Raw genomic sequence first — 12,529 nt, 5'->3', positions numbered from 1 at the left:
AAGAAAGCAAGAATAACATTTCTGTACACAGTTGGCTGGCTTTTTTAAACAAGACCAGAACCCCATAATTAATTCTCACTTGATAGTTCGCTAAATATGGAAACAATTAAATATCTTACTTTTTCCCTAATGAGTTCTGCTGATTAAATTAAAGATGTACACAAAATAATAGAATAGCAGATGACTGGGGCAGCTGATTCAGACAGATTCATCTGAGCTTCACTCTGTGAAGGTGGCTGGTGTTCATCAAAGGTAATGCTGCTTCACTGCTCATTTCAACTGTGCTTTAATTCAGCTTCAAGAATGATGGCAGAGAGGAGGAAGAAGGGAGGATCGGAAACAAAGTGAGGGCACAGAGGGAGTGCAGTCAGGTTGTAAAGGAATAGGGAGGATGAAAGAAAAGTAGAAGAAAGAACAGGAACGTGGGCAACATAGGCACCAACTGAATATGAGAAAAATATAATGGAGAAAGTCTTGAGAATTCAGTGTCGACCCGCCAAGATGCATATTGTTGCTTGTGAGTAGCTGAAAAGAATAAGAAAGCCCTAAAAGAGACAAAAGTTGAATAACTGAAGAAAAACTTGCTCTAAAAGAGGGAATCTATCATGAACGAACCTGTGGAACTGCAGGTGGCAGAGGAAATTTGAGCATTAATGAGGAAGGAGGTTGTGCTGAGAGAGTAGAAGCAGCTGGGGTTAAATTAAGAAACAGAACCAAAAAGGTAACAATCACTGGATTATTACCTGAGCCATGAGCAAACTGACACAGTGTCAGCAAGTTTAAGAGGTAAACAGAAATAAAAACAGAAGTTGCTGGAAAACCTCAGCAGGTCTAGCAGCATCTGTGCAGATAAATCAAAGTAACATTTTGGGTCTAGTGACCCTTCCTCAGGCAATTTTAGCATGGCCAATTCACCTAACCTTTGGACAGTGGGAGGAAACTGGAGCAACTGGAAGAAACCCACATTCTACAGGAAATACTCGAGAATACTCCACATGCTCCAAGTATAATCCTCCAAATTGAAATGGAAATCTGAAACAAAAACAGAAATTGCTGGAGAAAGGCAGCAGGTCTGCGGCATCTGTGGAGAGAAAACAGAGTTAACACAGTACTTTCTGAACAAGGGCCACTGGATTCAAAACATTGATGCAAACTGTGGAAAATGGATTTCAATTCAACATGAGCAATTTTTGAGCTAAAAGGGTTCGAGCAGACTGTTTTCTAAATCATGAAAAAACTACAAGCAAATGCAAGAAGGCAGGTCCAGGATAAAGCCTGAGCTTCTTGAGTGTTATTGGATCCAGACTAGTGCAAGTATTCCATCACGCATTTGACTTGTGCCTTGTAGATAGTGGACAGGCTTTGGGGAGTTAGAAAGTGAGTTACGCACTTGAGGACTCCTAGTCTCTGACTTGTTTCATAGCCACTGTATTTATATGAATAGTCCAGTTTATTTTCTGGTCAAGGGTAACTTCTAGGATGTTGATAGTGTGGATTCAGTGACCTCAACAGCATTGGATATTAAAGGACAATTGTTTGATTTTCTCTCATTGGAGAAGGTCATTGTCTGGCACTTGTTTGGTGGAAATGCTATTTGCCACTTGTCAGCACAATCCCAGATACTGTTCCTGTTGTCTTGCACTTAGACATGGGCCACTTCAGTACCTAAGGAGGTTGCAAATGTGCAATGTTCAGCACAATCACCATCAGTGAACATCCCAGTTTTGACCTTATGATGGAGGGAAAGTTATTGGTAAATCAATGGTTGGGCCTAGGACACTACCCTGGGGAATGCCTGCAGAGATATTCTGGAACTGAATTGATCAACTTCCAGCAACCACAACCATCTTCCTTTGTCCCAGGTATGAAAGCAGGGTGCTTTCCCCGATTGTCATTGATTCAAGTTTGCAAAATACAAATGCAATCAAATATCAAAGGCAGACATTCGCACCTCACTTCTGGATATCAGGTCTTCTGTACATATTTAAACCGAGACTGTCATGAGCTCAGGAGCTGAGCAGTAATAGTGAAACCCAAACTGAGCATCAGTCAGCAGGTTATTGCTAAGCAAAGGCTGTTTGACAGCACTGTTGGTGACATCTTCTAACACTTTACTATTATCAAGAGTAGACAGATGGGGCAGTAATTGGCTGGTTGGATTTGTCCTGCTTTTTATGTATAGGACATACCTGGGCAATTTTCCACATGGTTGGATAGGTGCCAGTGTTGTAGATGAATTGGAACAATCTGGCTCAGGTCTGAAGCACACGTCTTCAGTATTTTTGCCAGAATGTTGTCAGGGATCACAGCCTTCACATATACCAGTGTTCTCAGAATTCAAATCTTCACATTAACTTTCATTGTAGGCCCACATTTCTGCCAGGATCAACCCACTTACTCATTATAGGACTTGGTGTTTAGAGAACACAAATTCATTTCAAATGGTTGTATTTCACCCGGAATTATGTTATGAACAATTGCTATTTTATTTGTCTTCATTTGTTTGGATAAGCATTGTTCAACAAAACATTTATGAATATCAAAACTGACTTTTACCTCAAACATTATAAATATCAATATGGAAACACATTATTGATGATTTATTATATACACAATATAGCAACAAGATCCAATTCTGTAGAATGCGTTGTGATGTGTATGTTCATTCAGAAATGCCCGCACATTACGCCTTGTTGCCAAAGCAATCGTTTGGACTGCATTCATGCTGTACACACTGATACTGCCTATGAAGATTTCAGTGATGAGACCATTTTGCAATATTTTAGACAGTACTTCAGGAAGGATCAATGCAGACATCAACGGAGATATTTGTTGGAGAATTGACAGAAGAGAAGAGACAGATCCCTATTTCATGACAGTAAATGCCATATTTAGCTAAGGAAGACCATAAGACTTTAAGATAAAGAGGCAGAATTAGACCATTAGGCCCACTGAGTTTGTTCTGCCATTCAATCATGGCTGATGTGTTTCTCAATCCCATTCTCCTGCCTTCTCCCTGTAACCCTTTGTCCCATTTCTAATCAAGAACCTATCTATCCCTGTCTTAAATACACTCAATGGCTTACCTGCCAGAGCCATCTGCAGCAATGAGTTCCACAAATTCCTCCTCATCTCAGTTCTCATCATCGCTTCAATCTGAGACTGTGCCCTCAGGCCCTAGTCACTCCTGCTCGTGGAGATACCTTCTCCACATTCATTCAAGTCTTTCAGTGAATTAACCTGTCATTGGGTGAATATGTTAATAGGTGAATAGATCAGTGGGTAAACGGAAGACTGCGTTGGTGAGTTGAATGAATGTGTAGATCTTTATAAATTCATTTATTGGATGTAGACATCACTGGCTAGGCCAAAATTAATAGCCTGCTCTTGAAGTTGCTCTTGAGGTGGTGTGTTCCATGTGTTGTATAGGGAATCCAGGATTTTGACCCATTGACTCTGAAGGAATACCAATATATTTCCAAGTCAGGATGGTGAGTGACTTTAGGGAAACTTGTAGGTGGTGCTGTTTTCATGTTGCCTTTGTACTTCTACATCAAAAGTTTGGAAGGTGCTGTCCAAGCAGCCTTGGCGAATTTCTAGAGTTTCCTTCTTCACTCATGGGACATGGATGTTGCTGGCTAGCATTTTTATTACCTGTCTCTAGTTGTCATTGAGAAGGTGGTAGTGAGCTGCCTTCTTGAAATGATGCATTACATATATTGTAGGTAGATGCACAATGCCCTTAGGGAGGGAATTCCAGGACTTTGACTCTCCTTCGAATCCTCCCACTTCCTCCAGACCAAAGGGGTAGCCATGGGCACCCGTATGGGGCCCAGCTATGCCTATCTCTTTGTTGGCCAAGTAGAACAGTTCACCTTCTGTAGTTACACCGGCACCACTCCCCGCCTCTTCCTCCGCTACATTGATGACTGCATTGGCGCCACCTCGTGCTCCCGGGAGGAGGTTGAGCAATTCATCAACTTCACCAACACATTCCACCCTGACCTTAAATTTACTTGGACCATCTCTGGCACCTCCCTCCCCTTCCTGGACCTCTCCATCTCCATTAATGACGACCGACTTGACACTGATATTTTTTACAAACCCACCGATTCCCACAGCTACCTGGATTACACCTCTTCCCATTCTACCTCCTGCAAAAATGCCATCCCTTATTCCCAATTCCTGCGCTTCCACCCTATCTGCTCCCAGGAGGACCAGGTCCACCACAGAACACACCAGATGGCCTCCTACTTTAGAGACTTCAATTTCCCTTCCTACGTGGTTAAAGATGCCCTCCAACGCATCTTGTCCACATCCCGCACCTCCGCCCTCAAACCCCAACCCTCCAACCGTAACAATGACAGAATGCCCCTGGTGCTCACCTTCCACCCTACCAACCTTCGAATAAACTAAATCATCCAACGACATTTCCGCCACCCCAAAAAGACCCCACCACCAGGGATATATTTCCCTCCCCACCCCTTTCTGCCTTCCGCAAAGACCATTCCCTCCGTGACTACCTGGTCAGGTCCACACCCCCCAACAAACCACTCTCCCATTCTGGCACCTTCCCCTGCCACTGCAGGAATTGCAAAACCTGCGCCCACACCTCCTCCTCACCTCCATCCAAGGCCCCAAAGGAGCCTTCCACATCCATCAAAGTTTTACCTGCACATCCACTAATATCATTTATTGTATCCTTTGCTTCCGATGCAGTCTCCTCTACATTGGGGAGACTGGGCGCCTCCTCGCAGAGAGCTTTAGGGAACATCTCTGGGACACTCGCACCAATCAACCACACCGCCCTGTGGCCCAACATTTCAACTCCCCTCCCACTCTGCCGAGGACATGGAGGTCCTGGGCCTCTTTCACTGCCGGTCTCTCACCACCCGACGCCTGGAGGAAGAAAGCCTCACCTTCCGCCTCGGAACACTTCAACCCCAGGGCATCAATGTGGACTTCACCAGTTTCCTCATTTCCCCTTTCCCACCTCAACCCAGTTCCAAACTTGCAGCTCAGCACTGTCCCCCTGACCTGTCCTACCTGCCTATCTTCCTTTCCACCTATCCACTCCATCCTCCTCTCTGACAAATCACCTTCATCCCCTCCCCCACTCACCCATTGTACTCTGTGCTACTTTCTTCCCACCCCCACCCTCCTCTCACTTATCTCTCCACCCTTCAGGCTTTCTGTCTCTGTTCCTGATGAAGGGCTTTTGCCCGAAACGTCGATTTTCTTGCTCCTCGGATGCTGCCTGAACTGCTGTGCTTTTCCAGCACCACTCTAATCCAGAATCTGGTTTCCAGCATCTGCAGTCATTGTTTTTACCTCAGATACATAAATGTCTGCTACTTAGTTTCAGGGGTAGACGGAATGTGTGTCTATATGTGTGTGTGTACGTTTGTACGTATGTGCGTACATACTTGGGGGGTTGTTGTTGGATTGGACCAGGAGATCAGTCAGGTGGTTGTGGGAATGGTCAAGTCAGCTCAGTGAGTGTGGGAATTTGATTGTGGTGCTCCGTTTAGCTACATTAGCTTGTTATTGAGCTAGACCAGGTATTAAAATGTTTGACATTTCCAGGGTAAGCATTCAGCCAGGCTCCACAGACCTGCCCCAAGCTTCTAACAAAGGCCTCAGGAACGAAAGACTTGGAAAAGGATCCTAAGTAGCACAAATCAACCATCGGAAGTTTAAACTTCCCAGGTAATTTCAATGCCTGTGAAGGTGTCCACGTGCATTTCCTAACTTGTCCCATCCCTGACTATCCAGAGAATGAAAAATTTGGGCTAATCTCTCAAACAAATTAGTCAGCTTGCAACAATCAAAACTGAAGTAAAAGTTGATGGTTTAGGTTAACTATGTGTATAGGGGATAGTTCTTGCTTATGAGTGCTTTATGAGGAAAGAGCGAATCTGAGAGCTTGGCAAGTGGGAGTTCAGTAAAGGGGTGTGAAAACAAGGTATTCATTTCCTTTTGCTTTTCGACCTTCTTGTCCCATATGAACTGGTTCTTGCCCTATTACACTGAAAGGAGTAAGCCATTTGGTAATGGGTTTAGGTCTATTCCAATCTAAAGGTTTAAAATAGCATACAAGTTAGTGGTAATGTTAATAAAATATATTTAAAAAGTGACAAATAAATGAATAATATAACTAAATAATGGGCAGCATGGTGGCTCAGTGGTTAGCACTGCTGCCTCACAGTGCTAGGGACCCAGGTCATATTCCAGCCTCGGGCAACTGTCTGTGTGGAGTTTGCACATCCTCCCTGTGTTTGCGTGGGTTTCCTCCAGGGCTGAGATTTCCTCCCACAGTCCAAAAATGTACAGGTTAGATGAATTGGCCATGTTAAATTGCCCCTAGGGGAATGCGTTCTTTAGGTGCATTAGTTAGGGGAAATGTCAAGTAATAGAGTAGGAGAATGGGTCTGTGTGGGATACTCTTTGGAGGGTCAGTGTGGACTTGTTGGGCCAAATGGCCTGTTTCCACACTGTAGGCAATCTATGATTCTATGATAATTAATTCCAACTCATTGAGGATGGCAAGATGCCAACTCATTGAGGATGCATCTTGGCTGCAGCAAGTGGGAACTCTAGAATACCATTGTATCCAAGGCAAACATGTCTTCAGTACGCATTTGTAGCTCAAGAAAGTTTGGCTCAGAGTCATTGAGTTGGAGGTTGACCTGCAGACTCTGTGATACGTGAAGGAAAGGGTAAATTACTTGGATGTGTTGTACTAGGATGTAATCACATCATCTAGGAGAGGGTATTTTGATTTGATCACTGGTTGGGACAGAAGGGTGTGACTGTGAGTGAGGCAGGTAAGGGATTCAAGAAGGCAATAATGTTAGCCTCTGCTATTGACCAATAGGTTTGAGGTCCTCTCAGTTTGTCTGAATAAGAGCAGGGACTGCAGGTGAATGAACAAACTGATTATGGTGCTGCGGTGAGGTAAAGATTGAAATAGAGTGAGCAGCAAGGAATGTAGTGGTCATAGAGAATACTATAGAGAGGGGGACAAACCCCATTCTCAATAATCTAGACAGCAGTGTTGCCTGTCTGGTGCCAGTGTTTGGGATATTTGCTCAGGGCTGTAGAGGAACTTGCAGAGGGAGGGAGAGTATCCAGTTGTCATGGTCCATGTACCAGCATTCATACACAGAGCAAAGAAGAGGCCCTGAATAGAGAGTATGAGGCTCTAGGCCCTAAATTATAAAGCAGAAGTTCGCAGGTTATAATATCTGGATTATTACCTGAGCCTCATGCAAATTGGCATAGTGGACAAAGAACAACAGAGATAAGTGATGGCTCAAAAACTGTGTTGGGAGAAGTGGGCTCTGGTTTGTGGAGAACAGGCACCATTGCTGTGTAAAGTGCAGGCTATACTATCAGGATCACCTACACCTGAACTGAAATGTGACTGGTGTCCTTGCAAACTGCATAACAAGGACACCGAGAGGATTTTAAACTAAATAATCAAGGCAAGGGATCAAATATGGAAAGATATAGGCCGAAAGTAATAATATGGGAAATGAGTGTAGAAATAGACAGTAGAAAATAACCTAAGAATGCACCAACAAACAAGGCATATTGTCACAAAGTTAACAAAACGACAAAAGTAAAGACTCTGAATTTTACTACAAACAGTTCAAGTGTCATTTCTGATGAGTTTCAAGGAAGGTTTGTCTCTGCAATCCCTAGCAAGTTCTTTGCACAATCTTCCCAGACTGACCTCACTACCTATGCACAATACCCCTACAACATACTGCTTGTTAAACTTTCCCTCTCACTATTGGCAGCAGTACTGGTCATTACCACTACCTCCTGAAATTTCTGGTGCTGGTACCATTTTTAAAGCCTATACATCAAGTGCTGGCAATCCACAGCTGGCTCCAGACAAACTGGACAAAGGGAAATGAACACCCTGTTTGTCAACAGGAATCTGGAGTTCCTGGTGGATAGAGTGGTCCTTGGGATCGTGGCCCATGGAACATGCCCCAAGCAGTAGGTGATTGACGTCCAAGATGGAGGGCTAGAGGAGCAAGTGGAGTCACTAAGCAACAACTTTGACTTTTGCTGCAGGATTTGTCAGCATCTAGATTCTATTGACAGGCAGGAGAATGAGAAACTGCATACCAATGAGATGCGAATGAGGATGCTAATGCATGCAAATAGGCCTCTTGACAGTCATTAGCGAGCATCTCATCTCACCGTTCAACACTTGGTTGGAAAATGAAAAGCTTTACTCTCAAAGTCAGGAATCTCCTTACTGCTGACATCATGTGATTTTCCCAATATTCCCAACACTGCTCACATTATTCAGGGGCTGGGCAAATTTTGCCCTCCGTATCTGAATGGATGTAGGTTTCATAGCAAGGTAAACAAATTGATAGCATACACTGAAGTAAATATATATGATCTGATAGCCATTATAGATATATGGCTGGAGGATGACAGGTATTGAGTCCTGAATATTGAGCAGTATCTGACATTCAATAAGAATAGGAAGCTAAAGTGGAGGGGTACCACTACTAATCAAGGATAACTCATTAGTGGGATTGGTCTATAGATTCTGAACAGTAACCAAAATGCAAGACCAAGATACCATAAAGAACTAATTGGTGCGTCTGAGAGGAATGACAAAAATCATGAGTAGCTTTAATCTGGAAAAATCTCAACTGGAAAAATCAGATTGGCAATGTATGATGAGTTTAGAGAATGTTTATTGAGTAGTTTCTTAGAGTAGCATGTCTAGAACTGACCATAGAGCAAGATTAGAGTAGTGCTGGAAAAGCACAGCAGGTCAGGCAGCAGCCGAGGAGCAGGAAAATCAACATTTCGGGCAAAAGCCCTTGATCAGGAATCTATAGAGCAGGCTATTTTGGTACTTGTATTTGTGCAGTGTTGATTGATTAATAATCTCAAAGTAAAGGTCCCTTTAGATAGCAATAACCACAAAATGACTAAATTTTACACCCAGTTTAAAGGAAGAAGGGTTCTGAAGAAGGGTTATTGGCCCCGAAATGCTAACACTGCTTTCCCTCCACAGATGCTATCAGACCTCTTGAGTTCTCCTAGCAATTTCCAGCAAGCAGTTCTTTAGTTTTTTTTATAAAGGGAGAAGACTGGGTCCAAGACTAGTACTTATAACTTAAATAAGGGTGATTATACAAGCATGAAAGCTCAGCTAGCTGAAGTGATCTTATATACTGGCTCAGAGATAAATCAATAGAAATGCAGTGACAGACATTTAAGGAGATTTTTCAGAATACTCAGAGTAAGTATATTCCTCCTATAAAGCAAAATTCTAAAGGAAGGGCCCAAGAATATGGTTAACTGAAGACGCTAGGAAAACGTCAAGCTTAAGGAAAACATATATAAATCGTAAATGTGAGTAGATGATTGGTCAGAAGGCAAAAGATAATTAAAAGTTTAATCAGGTAGAAGAAATAGTATGAGAGGAAGCTATTACAGATAGCCTTCTGGTATTTTAAAAAAAGGAAAAGACAAGGTAAATTGCATGTTGGAGTCTTTCTCTGCAGAATGAGAATGGTGGGTTAACAATAGATAATGAGAAAATGACAGATGAAATGAATAAATATTTTGCCTCCATCTTCACTAAGGAGGATACAAAAATTATTACAGCAATAGCTTTATAACTCGTGAGGTAGGAGACAGGAACCTGGAGAATTCATAATCAAACAATAGAGAAGTGGTACAAAATAAAACTGCAGGCTGATAAAGCTCTCAATCCAGGTGGACTTTATCCTAGAAAATAGGTAGCTAATGAAGTAGTAGATGCCTTGGTGTTAATCTTCCAAAATTCCCGAAATTCAGGAAATGCTTTAATCAGATTAGAATATCACAAACATAACCTCTGTATTCAAAGAGAGAAAGACAGAAAACAGGAAACAATAGAGCAGCTTGACATTTGTCATGGGGAAAGTTAGAATTGATTAGTAAAGCATTTGTATCTGGACAGTATGGATGAGATAAGGAAATTGATGGTGTGCTAACTAAATTTACAGATGACACAAAGAAAGGTAGGAAATTACGTTATGAAGATGACATAAGAACTGGGATGCAGGCTGATATAGTTAGGATAAGTGAGTGGGCAAAGATCTGGCAGATGGAGTAGAAGATGGGAATAAGTGAAGTCGTTCTCTTTGGCAGGATGAATAAAAAAGTAGAATGTTACTTAAATAGAACCAATGCACAATTCCATGGTGCAGAAGGATCTTAGTGTTAGTGGAAGTGAAGCCATTGAATATTTCTAAGGCATAGGCTCTTGAATAAGAACAGAAAGTGCAGGAAAATCTCAGCAGGATTGACGGCATCTTAGGAGACAGAGACAGAGTTAATGTTTTGAGTTAAGAAGGATGATTCTTGTTAGGCAAGGGAATCAAAGGCTATCGATAGTAGGTGGAAATGGCATTTGATCATGTGCACTCTCATCTGAGTCAGATGGTTGTTGGTTCAAACCCTACTTGAAGTAAGTACATTGTCCCAGTGAGAATTGTGATACTGAGGGAGTACTGCCCTGTTGAAGATATCATCTTTGTCTGACAAAATAAACCAGGGCCTTACTGTACTCTGAAGCAGACAAAGAAAACTCTGGATTTACAAACATATAAGATAGGAGCTGTACGTCCATAATAGCTGTAATAGATCATTCAGTCCCATGAACCTGCTCCATTCGTTCAATAATATCATGGCTGATCTGTTTGTATTTTGAATTGAAGATTCCCCAGCAATGCCTTAAATTTTTAACTTCTCTGTAGTATCCCAGCCAATATTAAGCCTTTATCCAACATCAATTTACAGCGGAGTATTTAGTATATTTTGGATCTTGTGCATTTTTCCTACATCACAACAGCGACCATATTTCAAAGTTATTCAATTAGCTATAAATCATTTTGATCTCACTGAGGTCTGGATAGGTGCTTATGATCGATTCAGCTTTGTTCTTTCTTTGGATAGAAAATTAGCTGATGGGAAGAAAAGGGTTAAAATAAATGGGCGTTTCTTATGTCAGATAAGGATTGAAAATTCTAAATCTCAAAATCAATGGGAATTATTCTGTTGTTAGTATATAGAAATGATTTGTGCCTGGGTTAATGGAGGATAATGAAGTGGCGCTGGGGTTATGGATGAATGAAAGGAAAGAATCAAAACACTGAAGCAGATAATGGTCGACATTTTGCGGGAAGTGGCCTTCAAAGCTGTTTACCACTAACCTCAAATAAATCTTCTTACAACAATCTAGACATCCTTGTGGTGCAGCCTTCCCTTTTCCCAAAGGAATTTTAAAGTCTGATCCCAAATCAAGTGAATCTCCATCATTCAGTAGCAGTGGTGTCCATGAGAAGGGTAAGCAGTGAACATTGGAGTATGTTAGCAAAGCAGGAAGTTAAAAGCACTTCATCTTTTCACATTAAAAGTTCAGAAAGGAAAATAAAAGATGATTAACCTAACATGGACGCTAAAATAGTGATAAGCAAACTTTAAAATAAAATCCAGTGGAGCAGTGAAGTGTAAAATGAGTTTTAATCTGGAGTTTTCAGATTATGAAGAGGAGAAATTGTAATTCTTCTGGTTGGGATTTAAAAGAAGAAGGATTATCCATTGAAAACAATTCCAGGAGAAAGGAAGAAAGTTAAAAATGTAGGACCTCAAAGATATATTGCTTTCTGCAGTATTTATGGAAAAAAACAGACGTTCCGTGGTAGCAGAAAGAAGAGATTCACTGAGTTCCAAGTTTTAAAATAGTCCACAACTGCATGCAGGTGTTAAATCAAAGGAAGTATTAACAACAGGTAGAATAAGATAAAAATGCCTGAAGCAGATCTATTAGAGCAGAAACAAAATTGGAAGAGCAATAATAGGTGAATAAATCTCAGAAACAGATGAAGTGGAGCCAGTGAAAGTCTCAATTTAAGATTTCCAGAAGGCATTTTATAAGGAGCCACATCAGAGGTTATTGTGGAAAATAAAAACACATGGTTAGGGTGTAACATATTGGCATGATAGAAGATTGCCTGGCCAACTGGGAAACAGAGTGTAGGAATAAACAGGTCTTTTTCTGGCTGACAGGATGTCACACAAGACATATGCCACAGCGATCAGTGCAGGGGGCACAATTCATCACAATTTACATAAATGAGTTAGATGACAGGATCAAAATCCTGGAGACCGTTACTGAACAAAGAGCCATTGGAGTACAGGTTCATTTTTCATTGAAAGTGGAGTCGCAGGTAGATAGGATACTGAAGAAAGTGTTTGGTATGCTTTCCTTTTTGGCCAGAGTACAGGAGTTGGGAGGTCATGTTGCAGCTATACAGGACATCGGTTAGGTCACTTTGGAATATTATGTGCAATTCTGGACTCTCTCCTATTGGAAGGATGTTGTGAAACTTGAAAGGGTTCAGAAAAGATTTACAAGGATGTTGCCAGGGTTGAAGGATTTGAGCTACAGGGAAAGGCTGAATAGACTGGGGCTGTTTTCCCAGGAGCGTCAGAGGCT

The 12,529-nt window shown here is 41.8% G+C and overlaps 1 protein-coding gene across 2 annotated transcripts in view; it reads right to left on the bottom strand.

Moving 5' to 3' along the window:
- ccdc141 (coiled-coil domain containing 141) overlaps window positions 1-12,529 on the bottom strand; it is a 133,243-nt gene that overhangs the window by 105,747 nt on the left and 14,967 nt on the right. The window lies entirely within an intron of this gene.

Source organism: Chiloscyllium plagiosum, unplaced genomic scaffold (assembly GCF_037043375.1).
Source record: "Chiloscyllium plagiosum isolate Xiang-an unplaced genomic scaffold, Cpla_swu_hap1 HiC_scaffold_7, whole genome shotgun sequence".
Classification (NCBI taxonomy): Eukaryota; Metazoa; Chordata; class Chondrichthyes; order Orectolobiformes; family Hemiscylliidae; genus Chiloscyllium; species Chiloscyllium plagiosum.
This window is presented reverse-complemented; position numbering and strand designations above follow the sequence as displayed.